At 36.4% G+C, this 18382-nt stretch overlaps 1 long non-coding RNA gene across 1 annotated transcript in view; it reads right to left on the bottom strand.

Annotated features, from left to right (window-relative positions):
• LOC118682756 (uncharacterized) overlaps window positions 1-17033 on the bottom strand; it is a 105778-nt gene extending 88745 nt beyond the window's left edge. The window contains exon 1 of the long non-coding RNA XR_011396946.1: window positions 15582-17033. This is a non-coding gene — a long non-coding RNA (uncharacterized lncRNA). The remainder of the gene's footprint in view (window positions 1-15581) is intronic.
• Between the last annotated feature and the right edge of the window lie 1349 nt (window positions 17034-18382).

Here is an 18382-nt window from a genome sequence, read left to right on the forward strand (position 1 = left end):
GCATTTAGTGACAATACACTTCACAGTGTTGATTTTTTTGTGCCTGTTGTTGGCATAATTGTTATACTCTTTCCCGTTACTTTAACGCCAGCTTCAGCTGCGGCGTGTTATACTTGTAGCTCTGACAGCCTGCCTGCCTGTCTAAGTTCGCCATTTCATTTTATTGACGTGAAAATCAACGCCCGTCTTCACAACGTTTCTTTGTTTTTTTTCTTATGTTTTTGCTTTCTTATATTCGGATTTTCATCTTTTTTCCGCTTTGAATATTTTTATTTTAAGGCGAATGTGAGTGCTAAGCGCACACTAATTAATTTCGCTTTTTTTCTGCTATAAGTTGTTTTTTGCTGTTGTTGTCACCTTTCTCGATTTTATTGTAAAAAAAAGCTTTAATGTGGCTTGACTTCAAGCGCTTCTATGTGTTTGTGCCAAGAATCTTTGTTCTCTTAATTATTTTACTGCCATGGATATGCCCCGCTGACGTTCGCCATATTTAGTCCCACTCAAGCTTGCCACCTCTGACAGCTACGCTTTGTGGCATTTTCGCATTAATGATGAGGTATTTATTTTTCTCACAGGATTTTTCACCTTCGGTTTTATGCAAATGACGTTTTAATAAGCTTCAAGCGTCTTGGCGCTTGGTTTTTTACTTTTCGCTCACTTTTTCTCATTTGGCGGCTACATCGCATTGTTACGCTCGTCTGCATGCCCTTCGCCACCGCCGCCGCTTTTCGCCAACGACGCGCGCTCTCGTTATGCATCGCCTGCCTGCTTTGCATTTCTGATTTTGCTCATTTTAATTGAGTTTTTATTTCTGAGCATTTGAATTTTTATTAAATTGGTATTAACTGCGGAAAATCCTTTAGTATGAAAATTCAAGATAATCTGCGCCCTTAATTATGGCGAAATACAATAGTATAATTGAGCGGTGTCTCCTTTGGTGTGGGGGTAGAGCACACGGTCTTTTTTAATGAATACGAATTATAAGCTTCTTCCAAATAATGAAATAATGGAATTGTAATGCTATGAATAATTGTTTATGCACATGCATTAAAATCAGATTCAGCTTAGAAGGATAAATCTCATATGCATGGGAAAACAAAGCATTTGCTATGAACAATGTTTTTCGTATGGAAGAAATTTTAAACTGAATTTGCTGCAATATGCCAGCTTCCATTTGTATAATAGTTGAGAATCGTGTTATTGGAAATTGGCGCTATTCAATGGAGAGTGCAGAAATTTGCTTCAATAATTGAATAGGACTTTACATTAATTTTTCTAAAGCCTTAAGTAATAATAAAATATGTAAATTGAACCTAAGGCTTAGAACAAAGCGCATCGCAGAGGTACTATAAAGAAAATACTGGAAATTGTTTCGTGCAAGCTATGTTTATTTTTCAACATATACCGAAGCTAGAATACCTTTGAAAAATTTAAAAAAAAATTTAATACAAGAACTTTATTTTTTTACTTTCTGATCGTTCAGTTTGCATGGCAGCTATATGCTATAATGATCTGATATCGGCGGTTATGACAAAGGAGCAGCTTCTTGAGGAGAAAAGGACGTATGCAAAATTTCAGATGTTTTGAGAGACATATTATTTTAATACCATCTGATAAAATTTGACTGATTACGCGCGCTAACCAGTCGACCTTTTTTTCGTGATTGATACGAGCATTGTTTGTTTTTATGTGTCTCATCTGCCTATGATGCGTGTAGATTTGGCAGCTATTTTTAAACTAAGCGAAAATTTGTCGATTTTTACATTGGAAAAAAATTATAAAAAGGATTTTAACGAAATTTAGTGTTTCCAATGTTGTGTGTTTGGTGAGACTACTTTATCACGAACACAATTATTTGAGTAGCACAAAGGTCGGGAAGTTGTCGAAATCTTACCTCATACGAGTCGTCCAACCACCTCTGATAATGACAATAACATCGAAAAAGCGAAAAATTAGCTTGCTTGCATGGCCTCAAAAGGAGCGTATCTGAAATACGTGAAAATGCTTATTTTTATCAGTCCAGGTCAAATTTGATCTCGTATCTTGGATAAAAGGACGTACAAAGATGCCTTTCAGCTGTATCCTCCGCGCGGGAGTTGACTGGGCTGGCTGGGTCATGACATTGCAGGGTGGTGATTCATCCCCTTACGGTAGACTGCTTTATATGCAATCTCAGTAGGCGGTTAATGGAATACAGCAGCCATTGCTAATGAATTATCTGGTGGTAGGTATAAAATGCTAGTGGTAGAGACCACAGGAATCCAGGGGCTAGAATATCAGTATAAACGTCAGGTGGGCACTGCGTTTCGTTAAGCTGTATCACCAGCGGCCACACCTCCAATGCAACGCAAGCAGATTGCGGTGTTTGTAGTTCTACTGCCACACCGGCTCACGGTGCTACAGTCCATGAAGACCTGGACCGAAAAAGTCCTGTTAGCTTAAATACGGCAAAATAAGCATCTTTCTCTGTTCTCCTCAGCAGGTTACCGAGGATTCCAACTCTGACAACAAGAGAAGGCGAAGGAAGAAGCCAATATGGGAGAAGCTGAAGACAAAAGTGCGATACAAGGCGGCGGTCGAGGTATGTAACCGGCTGGAGAGCAAGTCCAACCTAATGGAAGAGGAGATGAAATGGTTGGCTTGGGCCAGAGAGGTGGGACTGGGAACATTTCGCCACACGCAACTGGTGGAGTGCCTCCGATCCAGTGTTTTCAAATAGCGTTTAGGAGCATTTCGCTCAAAAGTGGCAGAGTTGAAGAAAGAGTTAACCGAGGGCACCCTCGGAAAAGGGACGTAGCCAGGAAGCTTAACGTAGAGCATGTACGCCTCATAAAGCAGATCACTTTGATATGTTATATTTATCTCTATAATTATCCATTACTTTATTGTCTTAAAAACTGCCGTTATGAAAGCGATGCCATTTTACTCTGTGCAACATATTATTTGAGTACATATAAAGATGTCGCTACTAGTGGTCTTCTGACTTACAGGCACTTCACCACTCAATCACTCTTTCGCCGCTCATTGACCCGTTACTTTTGTAGTAATTTAAGTACGCCACTTGTGTTGCATTTTGTAGCGCAAACACACACATAACATATAAGCTTTTGTATATATTGTACATATATACCCATAAATATACATGCACTGTTGAATATATAGCGGCGTACAATGGCTAACGTAATTAAACCCTAGAGTGTACGTGCCGTTTTTAAAATAACTGCAATGCTGCAGCAATGCTAACGCGATCAGAGAGGCTTGGACAAATAAAACTTAGAAAAGAATTAATAAAACTAAAAAATGAAACGCAAAAAAAACTTTATAAAAAGCTTGCGATTCACTTAAATAAAAGCACACTGGCAAAGCAAACATTAAATGGAAAAGAAAAATGCACACTCACAATCAGCGCAGCACAGTGCAGGGCGGCGCATGGTACAGCATAGCGTAGAGTAAGTTTGGCTGAATTGCCTTTTGCACCGAAACTGTCGGGTCGCGCGGCACGCTTCCGGGCGGTCAATGGTCAGCGGTCATATCAGAAAGGCTTAGTTGTTTGGTTAGTTGCCAGACCGAGCAAAAGCGGGGCCGAACGCCAATGTTTGTGTAGCGCCAGCGGTGATTGTGATGATGGAGGGTAACCGCTTTTGTCGCGCTTATGTCCCTTTACGGGGGGCAACAGAGTTTTGCGCCGCTGCGTTGAGTTAGAAAGGAAGTGTGTTGGTCAGCCTCAATAACTGGGAGCTACCGGAAACGGTATCCAGACAATATTGCAGCGTTGCAGCAGCAACAGTTACACTATTCGCTTGAGTGCTAAAAATCCTGTATTCATGGCTCTCCATTCACACAGCTAATGCAAAAAGGACACCGTAATTGAAGTGTGGGCAAATGCAATTGTTGTTGGTAATAAAAATATGTTCGCCAAAGTGAACTGGCCAGTCGGAGAGTGGATAGCCACAAACGGCAAAAATAAAAAAAGCAACACAAGCAACGAAAGCAGTGTAGCAAAAACTGTATGAGACTTTGCAGAGAAATGCGCACCGCAAAAAAGCAATTAAAATAACTCCACTTCACATTGAATGTCATTACGAGCGAAAAAAATTAACAAAAACAACAAAAAAAAATGATTTAAAGAAAAAACGTATGTATATACAGTAAATGAGTGCCCTATTACCAGGTACCTACTTTAAACATGAACATGTTTATGTGTGTGTAGGTATGCATGTATATGCGGTTGTATATATCTCCACTTTGCAGCATAAGAGCGCCACTCATATACCCACTTACACACATTTATACAAACTTATTTCAGCTGCCGACAGCATACATTGTAGCCAGTGCTGCACACTTTGCTCCCCATCACCCCTCGCTCACTACCACCGCACCCTCCATTTGAGTTGCAGCTGCGGTTTAAAATAATCTCATGAATTTCAATTAAAAATTGACAGTAAAGTAAAAATACGCTGAAGCAATGCAAAGCGAATGCAATCAAAGTAAATGCGAAATTTCCTTCCAAACTACAGCAGCGTCGAAGGGAAAGCGCAGTAAGGAACAGCACACTGTATTTAAAACGGCAGTGTATATTTTTCGAGTAGTTTTCGAAACTGTATTGAAGTCTGTTGCTTTAAACTAGTCGCAACGAAAGTAAGAAATTGCATATTGTCACACTTATTCATATATTTTCTTTAATTACTGAATCAATTTATCTATGTCCGTCTGTTCGTCAATCTGTCTGTATATTCGCGAACTAGTCACTCAGTTTTTGAGATACCGATCTGAAATTTTGCACCCGCCCTTTTCTCTTCAAGAAGCTGCTCACTTGTCGAAACCGAACGATCAAATGTATGTCCTTGTATGGAAGACTTTTTTGTTTGCAAAGTTATCTTCACGAAATTTAACACAGATTTTATCCAATGCAACGGTATAATCTCAGAAGAAATTTTTCAGATTGGACAATTTTGGAAGGTTGGGACTTCAAAAGCATACAGCTGCCATACAAACTGACCGATCAAAATTAATATATAGATTTTTTATACGTCACCAAAGACGTGTGTGACCTGGCGTTGTCCTGATGGAACACAATTCGGCCTCTGTTGATCAAAGATGGCCTCTTCTGGATGAGTGCTGCCTTCAAGCGGTCTAGTTGTTGGCAGTAGAGGGCCGAATTGAGCGTCTGGCCATAAGGAAGCAGCTCGTAGTAGATGATTCCTTGCCCATCCCACCAAACACACAGCAAAAACCTTCCTGGCCGTCAATCAGGTCTTGGCCACCATCTCGGCCGCTTCCCCAAGCTTTGACCATGACCGTTTGCGCTCGATGTTGTCATAAGTGACCCATTTTTCATCGCCAGTCACAATCCGCTTCAGAAAAGGGTCGATTTTGTTGCGATTCTGCAGTGATTTGCAGATGGAAATTCGGTCCATCATGTTTTTTGCGTTAGTTCGTGTGACACAAAAACATCGAGCTCCTTTTTAAATCCAAGGTTATGCAAATGGTTCCAAAAGGTTTTCTGGCTTATCTTTAGTTCCTCAGCAATTAAATAAGTGCTCACGTGACGGTCTGTTTCCACTATTTCCCTGATTTTATTGCAAATTTCGACGACAGGCCTCCCGACGCGTGGTGCATCTTTGACGTCGAAATTACCGAAACGGAACCTAGCAAATCACTTTTGTGCTACACGTTCGTTTACAGTATCGGGCCCATAAACTAAATTAATGTTTTCAGCCGCTTTGGCTGCTTTTTCGCTTTGATCTAAGAAAAATTTTAAAATATAGCGAATTTTCTCTTTGCTGGTGTCCATCTTTGACGAGCGCTCACAACGTACTGAGTCAATCAATCGAAAAACTGTCAAAGACAAACTTTTAGTGCGAATAAACACGTTTTCAGCGCCGTATAGTATGACATGATGCGACACGTAACACTAATACTATAGACAGTAACGCCATCTCTTAGAAGAAAACCGAACGGTCTTTTTACTTGACCTAATATTTATAAACAGTTGGCAAAAAATAATTTTTCAAAACGTTTATTTAGAAAATGTAAAATGGGATAAATAAGTTCAAGCACAAAAGACAGACAAAAAGGACTCAAGAAACGATATTTGAAAGAAAGAATAAAATATCTGAATTCCCAAAAATTTTATTATCCAACTAACGGGTAATCTAAGTAAAGATACTTTTTTAATAGCCTTTTTGTGACAGATTACGTATGAGTTGTGTCTAGCTGTCATGTTATTTTTTTTTACTATTGTTTGGCATTTAATCATGAAAAAACTTATGCCTGAACAACGTTTACAAATCGTTCAACTTCATTACAAAATTGTACTTTCTGTAAAGAGTGTGTCGCGTGCTTCGCTCAACTTAAGGTCAACAAAATCGGCCTACTGAGCATACTATTCGCAACACCGTCACCCATCTTGAAACCCAGCATTCATTATTGAATAATATTCGACCGAATAGTCCACGTCCAGCACTCAGCGAAGAAAATATAACGACCGTAGCTGAGAGTGTACACGAAGACCGTGGAGAGTCGATTCGGCGCCGTTCGCAGTAACTCGGACTTACGTATGGAACGACTTGGTGCATTTTATGTCGAGGTCTCAAATTGAAAACGTACAAAATACAGCTTGTGCAAGAACTGAAGCTGCTCGATGTAATACAGAATTTTCGCATATTCATAACGCTGGATTTCCTAAATTCTACGATCTGCATGCCTTTAGGGCCGATATAACTAAAGCTTCACCTCAAATACAATAGAATCGAAATGCAAGAGCCTGTAAATTACACACCTCTTGAACGCACTGTACTGTAAGCACAACAATATTGCTCATACACTTCAAATCGTATTAATTTTAAACATCGGCTCGCGCTATTTGAACCGCCTTTTGTGTTAACTCTTATACATATTTATATACTATATACGCGAGTACAATGCTATGTTCAAAGTTTTATTCCATTTATTTCCATTATTAATTGAGTTTTTGCTTTTATTACACCTTTTCCAGAAGAAAAAAGCATCTTAATTGAGTCAATATTCATGCATTTATGGAGATGTGTTTGTGTGTGTGGGTATGTATGTATGAGCATATTCATATCGCATTACTTGCCCTTTGCCACACTAAGATATATATGTTATATAACAAACATCATTAAAGTTTAATTACATGCGAGAAAAATATGCAAGCAAGCGGAATAACAACGTCAGCGATACCAACAATAGCAACAAGCGCACAAATTGCATGCAATAATATAGTTATGATCTCAAGCATTTATCAGTGAACTTCTGCTATATGCATATGTTTGGGTTGGTGTAAGTGTGTACATGTGTATGTGGGTGGGTGTGTATGTGGCATCATATTCATTCTATTTAGGTCAGCTGGTCAGAAATTTTATTTACAGCATCGCAGACATTGCTTTAATGGTTCCAATAACCATATTGTTGGCAGGAGTGCAGTAAGTGCGGTATGTAATTCCCATCAAATAGGGGCTTGTAGGTGCTGGTACCATAGTTTCAAAACTACAACAAGAGTATTTGCTGAATATTTTCTAAAACTCATTTAAATGAAATAATATCGATTAAGGAACCCAGCTAAGACACAATAAAAGCATGAATGCCATATCAACTTTACAGCATAATAAATCCACCGGAAAGCTTTAATAGTAAAACTATTCGTTATTGGCATGTTGTTTTGTATCTTGAAAGAAATTGAACCATTCATCAAGTTAAGTGCTTACACCGATACAGTCATCAACGCCACACATTCGCACATCTTTAAGCATCAACAAATCGAATCGCATGGAAGTAATCACCTTTTTCCCAATGCTACCAATCTTTTTATACTTTCTCCCTTTAAACATATTTATTTTGGTGGCACCCAATTAATGACCAGCCATTCACCAATACAACCGCACAAATGGCAATCTGTAGTGCCAACCTCAAGATAATCAATTTTTGTTTGCACCGGACATTAAAGACACACACACAAACCTACACACACACACACATATGTGCAGTTGAACCAATAAACTTATGCACAGAGGCAGCGTTTAAAATATTCATAGGTTAAAGTTTAAATCGCACCTTTTCAACATATAACCCACATTTGGAATTTTTACATAAATAAGATTATATCGCCCTGCGTCTGACTGGCTAACTGACTAACAGAGCGATGCGAATAAATAGTGAAACGAAGAGAGAACTTGGAAAAAGTTGGCGAAAGTGTAAATGAAAACGTTTTGGCATGTGTGCGTGTGTGGGTGTTCACATGCAACAAAACTAATGGCAACACATTTTACTTGTTCACACAAGCGTCGTGCAGAAACAATATAAAGTAAAATACAAATATAAATAAATGTTTACAGTGATGTGCATTGATGTGGGGAGACATTTGATAGTAACATAGTGATTAATAAAATACATATGTACTATAACCAAATAAAATGTAAACAAAACTCCAAGCTTATTAAGTTTTTTTTCTGAAAAACAAAAAATTATTTTAAAAAAAATTAGAATTTTTTCCAAGAAATTTTTTAGTAAAATTTAATATCTCTTGAAATAGAATATCGGATAAATTTTTAAAGTAATAATAAGTAAAAACAGAGTTGCCATGTAAAATTTTTATTATAATCATAAAGGACATCAGCGGAAACTTTACTAAATATATAATTAGGTTAAATAAAATAACTTTTGGTGAAGCCTCAAAGACTCAATAACATAATTGATGTGTATATATACTTAATTCGTACAGTATTTTGTTACTAAAAACTGAATACTACTTTCCACCTCCATAAAAAAAACTTTTTTAATCAATTTTTTGCTTTAAATAATCAAAAACTCTTTTTAAATAAATTTTTTATAGTGTTTGTTCATTAAAACTTTTCAATAATAACATACTTTTTATATTTCAAATTAAGTGGCATACTTGTTTCTATAAATTTAAAAAGTACGGCAACTCTTTTTAACTTTTACTTAAAATTAAGTCTCAAGAAACTTCCTACGGAAGAATTCCAATTTATTATTTTTTTTCAAATAAGAGCCAGCTGGCAACTTCAAAAGGTCAAATTTTTCCCAAACAAAGTCAAGTAGAGCAAAATATGAGATAAGTTGCAATTCCAAGCACTAACCATTGCCATTTCAATGCTAAAGTCTTTCCGATGGTAGCATACATTGCGGAGTGGCCAAAACAAAGTAAGCAAGAAGAAGTATTGCCATTAAAGTCAACAAACTTTTAGGCACACCTACCACTAGATCACTTCCCCTAGCCATCGCGGCTTCTTTATTGCTACTACAACAACAACATCAACGTAAAAATTTTGAACAAATATAAAAAAAAATTGAAAACAAATATAAAAAACATTTAAAATAAAAATAAAAGAATTTAATTTCTTTTTTTAATATAAAAGTAAACATTTTTTTTAATATGAAAGTCCAACATATTTCTGTTTTCGAAATGTTTAAGGATTTGAGAAAAATATTTTATATTTGATTGACAGAAATTAAAAATAGTACGAATCTAACATTGCATTCTTCTACCTACCGAAGTGATCATAATTCAAGGCACAGCACTGTACGCTCATTCAAAACATACAGCAATATCAGAAGCACAAAGCCATCCATGCATCCAGCAGCATTTGGGGCACGAGTGGCATAAATAAAAAAATTACAGAAACAACAAAATCGAAAGTAATGAAATTCTGTAAAATCGATTCAAATGCCAACACGTATTCGATCACATATCATACCATAAGCTATTGCTGGCGCATACAACACCTACACCAATAGACATACACACGCACGCCAAAAGCAATAAGACATGTGCAAAACGCCGTCGAGCTGTGAATGCAGACATTCTACAAATCTACAAATGATTACAAATACTTCTTCACATCTTTCATGCCGAACACATGCACACAGTCCAGCATAGCAAGCGACTAACGGTTATATACATATATTCTTGAGGCACAAACAACTTTTCTTGCCTCGCTTCCACACTTTTGAATCGGTGAGTCTGTTTGTGTTTATTTTTTGTTTTATTACAATTTTATTTTATTTTTTATTTATACGACGTTGCGTTGCGCGTCTCGAAAATCAAAAGCAACTAGAAATCGAACAAATCCAAAAACATAACAACCTTTAAACGGACATTAAAGTGTAGTTGAACGGCTTGACTGAGCTTCCTGTGAGACTGCTAATACTCGCATCGTCGGGATGGCCAGCTCTCATCTTGCTTAGCACGCCGCATTCGTTGGCTTGACAAGCCACTGTAAATCAAAAAAATATTTCGTCTAAAACGAAATACCCATAAGGAATGGCAAGAAATAAAAAATAAATAAATAAATTGTTGCAACAAACATATATGAGGCTTTGATGTTTATGTGTGTTCTACGTGCGCATTAACAGTTGGATGTTGTGTGTATGTATGTGCCTCTACGTGGAATATTACATGCACTGAGACGCAGACATTTGGTTAGACACACCACTGGACCCATTTAATGGCCGCCGTCGACTCCGCAAACAGAAACAAGCTGACAGGACAGCACAAGCTTGGAAAAGACAACACACACACACGCACACAAATATGTAGAGTAAACGAAGCGTTAACTGATATGTGACATTGGTGTGTGCGTGATTTTAGTTTCCTTTTCGGACTTTACTCGGACTCGCCGCGTACTTTTTAATATCTTGCCCGTATTTATTTAATTTCCTTTTACAGGAGTATCTATGTCCTTGCTTCCGCATCCATATGTCCCTCTTTGTTTATATCGTGTATTTTTTGTTTTTTTGTCTAAGAAAAGCGTAAAATACAATAAAGAAATTGTTGAGCGACACTTTGGTGTAAATTTTCAGGTAGTCATGTAAGTTTAATATGTACACATACGCACACACGTATATGTCGGCAATTTATACACATACATATGTGGTTGTAGGGAAACGGTAAGTACAGCGTAATAAATACTCTTCTTAAATCTTAATACATATGTTTCCTACATCTAACGTCATTGAAGTGAAATAAACAGCTTTTGGTGCCTGCGAAGAATCAGTGAACTTGAAACTTGCTTTGGTTAAAAAGAAGACGTTAAGGTTAAAAGCAGTTGAAAGAGAATTAAGACGTCTGCTGGAAACGGCTTTTGAAACACAATATATAAGTGTGCTTTTAGAGAAATGTTCAACAAAATTAGACAAAATGGTTTTTCAGTATATTTTAACTTAGTACTTACTTTAAGTTGATGGTTATAAATAAAATTGTTGTGGAAATACAACGAGAATAGCACAAAGCTAAACGAATCAAAATTTTCTTGCCAAATCATTCTTAGTTGATGTTTCTCCGCCGATCGAAACCGAAATCACTCATAACATTTTGAAACAGATTAAGTAAGAATTAGATCACCTTTACTTTTGTATAATACTATGTTAATACTAAGTTAATTAAGAAAAACCATCAACTGCGGCTGCGCCTAAGCAATAATACCTTTTCTCATGTTCAGCTCTTTCTTACACAAACATGGGTTTGATCGGTCTGTTTGTATGACAGCTATATGCTATAGTGGTTCCATTTTGAACAATTGCTTTGAAGATTTTACCGTTCTCGCGGACAATTATCATGCCTAATTTTGTGAAGAGACAAATAAAAAAGTTTTCCATACAAGATCTTGATTTTGAGTCTTCAATTTATATGACTGATATATGCTATAGTGGTCGGATACCAGTTCCGACAAATGAGTAGCTGATTGGTGAGAAAAGGATGGCTTAATCGACTTAACTTGACGCGCTGGTCATTTATACATATCTTTTATAGGGTCTCAGATCTTTCCTTCTGGGAGTAGCGCAGTTTCAGGGCAAACTTAATATAGCCTGTTCAGAATATAATTACATCTCTAGAAAACATTGCAGAAATTATATTACTCAGGCTTAGTAAACGTTACTAGCAAGATTACACCAAGAATGTACTTTTAATGATTAATTTAAAATTGCCATACTCGAAATACTAGCAGCTCCTTTCATTTCTAAAGGTCCAACGGTGTACCAATTATAAATAGCTCTTACCCAAGAAAAAGATCTCTGACTGATTTTTGTACAAACTTGTAATACTGATAGCTAACTATGAGCAACGTCTGATGTTGTTGATGTTGTCGTATTTGACCTTACATTTGTAAAAATATTATTTGTAGTTACAACTATAATTCTAATACAGAGTTTTCCCGAAAAAATAATAAACGTTTTTGATTGAGATTTTTATAAAAACTTATTTTTTTTAGCACCATGTTACATTTAAAGATGATTGTCACCGCTAAATACAGAGTACCTTAAGATGGGTCAAAAACGAATATTTATTTATTTATTTCGCTTGCTACTCTTAAAAGTAGGTTCTTAGACACCTCTAAGAAAGTTTTTTCAAATATAAGCTCTTAATTGTAACGGGAGTTCTTCCACCTTACAACTTTTTATATTTTTGTTATTATCAGATAGAATGATTCAAATCTTGCTGCCAGCTACTTGAAAGAAGATCTCGTTTCGTGGATTTAGGAAGTTTAATACTCTGCAAACAAAAACTTTTATACAATTTTTTCGTAAACCTAACCGTTTAAAAAATATTATGGTTCAAGTTTGATTATTTTGCGACAAGATTTTTTTTGTAGTGAATTTTATAACACAATGAAAAATCATTATAAATCGGAAAGCTCATAGTTGTGTAGGAAATTTACTGCTCTATAAAATAATCTTATAAAATTTCTCGATTAAGCTAAGAGTTTACGAGATATTAATCGTCAAACATCATGGCTTATTATATATAATATATATATTATATATACAATATGTATAAATAGCTGTAAGAATAGAGAGCAAACCAAATAAATATAACATACTATGTGAATTTTATTACTACTACAAGTATAGGCAAAAGTTGATTCGAGTCTAACCATTTTTTTTTTTAATTTTTACTTTTATATTAATATTTATATTTTTATTCAGCTACTATATTCATTTTGATAAATATTTTTAAGCCTGTATTTATATGTAATATTTATGTGTTTTCAATTTCCACACAAAAAATGTCCACATTAAGCAATTAACGATTTTTTGCGACTTTTTTGGTAACCGAAAGCATTTCTGCGATCAATACTGATTACTTTAATTTGTTTTCTATTATTTATTTTATTTTATAAAAATAATGTGGCATAAATTGAAAATTTTGAAAAACACCACAACAACCAATAAATTGTTTAACAGCCAGCTTTTCATTTGGCTTGCGAAATAAAAAAAACTATATTTAGTGAGTTTCATAAAATAAATTCCTTCCACCTGAGTATTTTGTACACGACTTGAGGATTTTTTTTTGTTTGTGGTACGCCAAATGTTTGATATAAAAAACTGTAAAAAATGTATGTGCGATTATTTACAATAATAATCTAAAATACCGAAAAAAACGTCTACGAGTTTCAATGCTTGCATTCATTATTAATTTATTATTTCGAATTTGTTGTATCTCGTTTCAATGGCGCGCTGTTATTGCTCTCTATATTAACCGCCAATTAAACTGAATTCATCCATTTATTGTCTGCCTGGCACTGATGCTTTTGCCGTGGCAACCATAATATGGGCCAAATGTATTTACACAGCATTTGTGCATTTGCCATAGTAGAAAAAATAATTGATATTATATATTTATTTTTTAATTATAAAAAATTGTTTATTAATAAAAATGTCGACCAAATAGTTGAATTAAGCATCGCAATAATAGATTAAAGGTCAAATCTTGTCTTCTATAAATGAATGTTTTATATATAGAACCAAGAGAATTTCTGCCAACAATATACAATAGATGCGGATAAATATTATGAATTTGCGATATACGCTACAAAGCAATATGGTTGCTTGAATTTAATACTAAAAGCTTATTAATTTAGCTTTAAGGAGATAGCAAAATCTCATACTATCTTTTATGGCTCATGTTAAGACATTTTGAATGATATTTCGTGTATTAAATGCCTCGCCAGTTAACCCATACCCACAGATTAAATTTTTCTATTTTCCGTGGAAAGTGAACTAAAAGGACAAACACAGTTCATCACCGATGAGCTCCAGCTGCGTTACTTATTTTTAATAATCTCGAATTTATTACTGCACTTTATTATAAAATGGAATCTAATTTTTTTTTTATAATTTAAACGCAATTATAATAAATAAATTGCAATTGGTGATCTTAAAAATATGACTTTTTATATTACATAGTTTTCAGAAAAATCGACTTAATGTGTAAATGAATTATTAAACTATTTTTTGAGCTGAATTTAGCAATTATATTTCAAAGCACGAAAATACTTTGTAGAATATTTTAACATAATTAACAAAAAAACTTTTCTAAAGTTATAATATATTAGTTTGCTTACAATTCAAGTGCTTAAATATTTTCTAGATATCAAATCGGTTGACCTGCTAAATATATTAGTATTCTCTCCGTAAAGCATATTAAAGATGGACTGAATATGTTTTGCGTGATTTATTTCCAGTTTTGGCTTAAAGGAGAGGAAAAATATAATCCATGAAAGAAATATACTAATTATGAGAATTAAATTATATATCCGTTTGCATATCACTGTACTTTTGGAAAAAATATCTTGCAATCAGAGCTGCGTACAAAAAAAATAAGCTAATTAACAAGATCGAATAACTTAAATGTAAGTTGCTAAATAGTGCTAGTGTGACGAATTTACTCGGTGTTCTAAGAAAATTATGTTGGTATGCGAGAGATCTCCTCGTTAAATAAAAAAATGTATAGAGTTTTGGATTCGCTGAAAACAGAAGCCTTCACTCATAGAGAACAAATTCCAGTAAGGAAGCATTATTTCATTCAGAAATAGATCTATCGAAATCATTTCAGCGCTCTAAAAGTGGCCTAACTTTGACATTTTCTTCTGAGAGTATGGAAAAGCAATCGACTGTCTTTCCTTCGATCTTTATTAAATATGTATTTATACTTTATACTAGTAAAGTGCGATTAGCTCAGCTTAACATAAATTTTACGCAAACTGGAGGACTTTTAAAAAGAGTCAACATTTTCACCATAAAATTAGCAGTAAATTTTTATAAACAAGAACATAAATCCGAAGCTATAATATCCTTCACAAATACAATAGAGTCCATACAGAATTGGATTTTGATTGGTCAATTTGTATGGCAGCTATATGCTCCAGTAAACCGATCTGTACGATTTTTTCGAAGATTGTAGAAGTACGTTTGACATAAACATACAAAATTTCGTGAAGATATCTTGTCAAATAATCGTAAGTAAGTGATTTTATCTATAATACTACAGTGAAGGTATAGTAAAAATTTCAAGTGCGTATATGCAATTTATTATATTTATTGAATACCACTGTTGTGAGATTTGAGAAATGGGGTTTTAAGAAAAACTCTTTTAATATTTTATCTGTTGAAACTACTGCAGTTTGAAAAGATAATAATTTTTTTCACCATTCTACAAACTTAATACTTTAAAGACGCTTAAATGTACTTTGAGAAAAAAAAAAATGAAATTCAAGAAGCTTCTTGCAAAATTAAAAGAGCTCATTAACGAACTGTGTACATACCTGATTGTTTGCAAAATTGCCTTTCAACAACAGCACTCCAGAGTCTCACAAGTGTTTACACAAACAAATTTTCGTTTTATTTACAACACATCTGCAACGATACTTTGCAAGAGCAACACTCACAACTCAAACGAGCAACTGCATTAAGCGCGCATTTACGGAAATTTTAATGTCAACAACTTTTGTTTTTACGAACCGCACAAGTGCCACGAAAACACTACCGGCAACAATGTGCTCAAAAGTAAGTAAACAAATCTAGGTATGTATGTATGGGTGAGTGTGTCTGTGTAAGTGCTTGAAAAGCACACCGTTAACGACAAAGTGAGCAAATGATAATAGCCTACCGCGCCTTACTCTAGTAATTTGCTTCCGTTTAACTCACACAGCACGTAAATTTAGTATTTGTACTTTCGAAGAATACGCAAGTGTTTAAGAATCAGCGCGCCGAATAAACGACAGCGTTCAGTAATTTGACACACACGCGCACACGATTTAGTGCAATTCTTGATTCAGCATACACGGAATTTATTTATTGCCGCAATTGCTGGTATTCACTAATGTTGTTCTTTTTGTTTTTATTTTTATTGCTGTTGTTCTTGTTGCGTTTATTATATGTATTACGCTCACGCAAACAACAAATTGTTGCTGGCAATTTCACATTCGCTTTCTTTGTTGCTTCGTTGCTGCAATTCGCAGGAACATCAAATTTATATTCGAATTACCGCACATAAAGTGCTTAATGCGGCGCCTGTGTATGTGTATGTGAGCGCCCGAATACTTATGTTTGTGTATGATTATATGGCCGTTGTATATTTGTAGGCGCCTCGCGGCAGCACTGCCGGTGCGTGCTTACTACGCTGCGCGCACAACACGCGTGCAAACACCAAAAGTACACGACGTATGTGTAAATGTGCGCTTGTATGTGCGTTGGTATACGCGCTGCTGCTATGCAGTTAAGCTGTTAAAGTACACTAGATGTTAGTACATACCACTTATACATACAGGCGGCGGCGATGTATGCGCGTGAAGGCGTTACTATTCGCACACTGAACACAGCGCTGAGGCGGCTCGCAGTTCGAACGCAGCGCACGTATACATACGTTGGCGACGTGACCTATGTCAATGGCAAAACGACCGCGCAATGTTGATTTTATGATATAATTTGCCAATGCAAACGCTAGCGGAAATAGATTTGGCTGGCGCTGACTTATTGTATACCCGCGCGCACACACATACACTCACAAACACTTTTACAGCGCGGCATCAATAGAACTAACTGTCCTAAATTCCGTGAAGCTGCCAAGATGCTACCACGCCAGAAAACAAGAAAACAGGGGACTCGTAATTTCGTTCGTTAAAATGGAAAACTAACTGTATCAGCTAATGCACTAACGCAACGACCAAAAACGCTACGACGAGAGATGACGAGCTCAACGACTATAGTCGCTTAAGACACACTGACGACTGATTCGGGCCAAATCAGTTGAATTCGAATGGCGAGCGCTGCGCTTACACCGAGTCGTATTGGAGTTAGGCAGCGCAGAAGAGCTGTCAGCAAAGGTGTGAGGGCGGTCGGGTGGCACAATGTAGCGCAGCAGTAGTTTTATGTGCCTTATATTTTTATGCTTGCTTAAGAGCAATGTGTTGCGTTGGCGCGCCATTCGTCATACAAAAATGGCAAGCACGATGCCGAGGTGACGCTGGCCAACAGCGAAAATGTGGCATGTAGAAGTGCTGGCAGTAGAACACATAAAATTTGTAGTACGAGACTTTGTACATTTATGCGAGTGTGTGTGTGGGAGCCGCAATGTAGGCGCTGTAGCTGCATTAAGCATTGTGCGGCCGAAGTACTGCTAATAATCGGGAATAGCGCCGCGGTAGCCTAGCGCATGCTGATATAGCGGGAGTAGAGTGGCACGCTGAGAGCACAGGAGCAATGCCGATGGCACAAAATGGCATGGAACACATACGAAGTGCGTGCCAGAGTAACGGCAAACTTCAGCGCCAGCTAATAAACGACGAGTAGCCGCATACGAGCGCCTGTTGGTACGGCTTTGCTGTCACACGACCTACAGCAAGCCGAACCGAAGTGCGAAATCAGGACAACGAACCACAAATACGCAACAAAACCGAGTACAACAACAAGTGCAGACCACTTACTGTTCGTATAAATTAAATACTGCATATAGGTAGGCGCTTTAACAGCACAAATCAAGAAAAGAGAGTGTACTAAGCAACTGAGCACCGCCACTACGTATGAGTAATGTTAAAATTAATAACAGCGAAGTACTGCTGCGTGTTTCGTTTCACAAAATGAAGAGAGTAACGCTCTTAACTAAGAGCATTTAGGTATTCGGTGCAGCTGATTGAAACTGTGTCAATCACAGCGTCCATGTAAAGCCAAAAGTGTTACATTGGAAAGCGGCTGTTGCTGCTTGGGAAGCTATTGTTGTTGCTGTTCTTATGACGCATACAACACACAAGCACACCACGCACACACACAAACACACATACATTATTTGTGCTGATATATTTATAATGAGCGTTATTTGTAAATAATTTTCATTTTTGCGCATTTCGCTGCTTTTATACACAAAAGGCAAGCATAGAGAGTGAGTAGACGTGTTGTAAGCGTGGTGAATGGTCTGTGTGTGTGAGTGTGCGTGTATGTAGTGAACAGTTTATCAGGCAAATTTCGCTGTTAATGGCGTTGGTGGCAGGCTTTTGTCTAGTGCCGGCAGTCGGTGTAAACTAAAGCACAATGACAGCAGCTGCAACAGCAACAAAGTCCAGCTGACAAC

The sequence above is a fragment of the Bactrocera oleae genome, chromosome 6 (assembly GCF_042242935.1).
Source record: "Bactrocera oleae isolate idBacOlea1 chromosome 6, idBacOlea1, whole genome shotgun sequence".
NCBI lineage: Eukaryota > Metazoa > Arthropoda > Insecta > Diptera > Tephritidae > Bactrocera > Bactrocera oleae.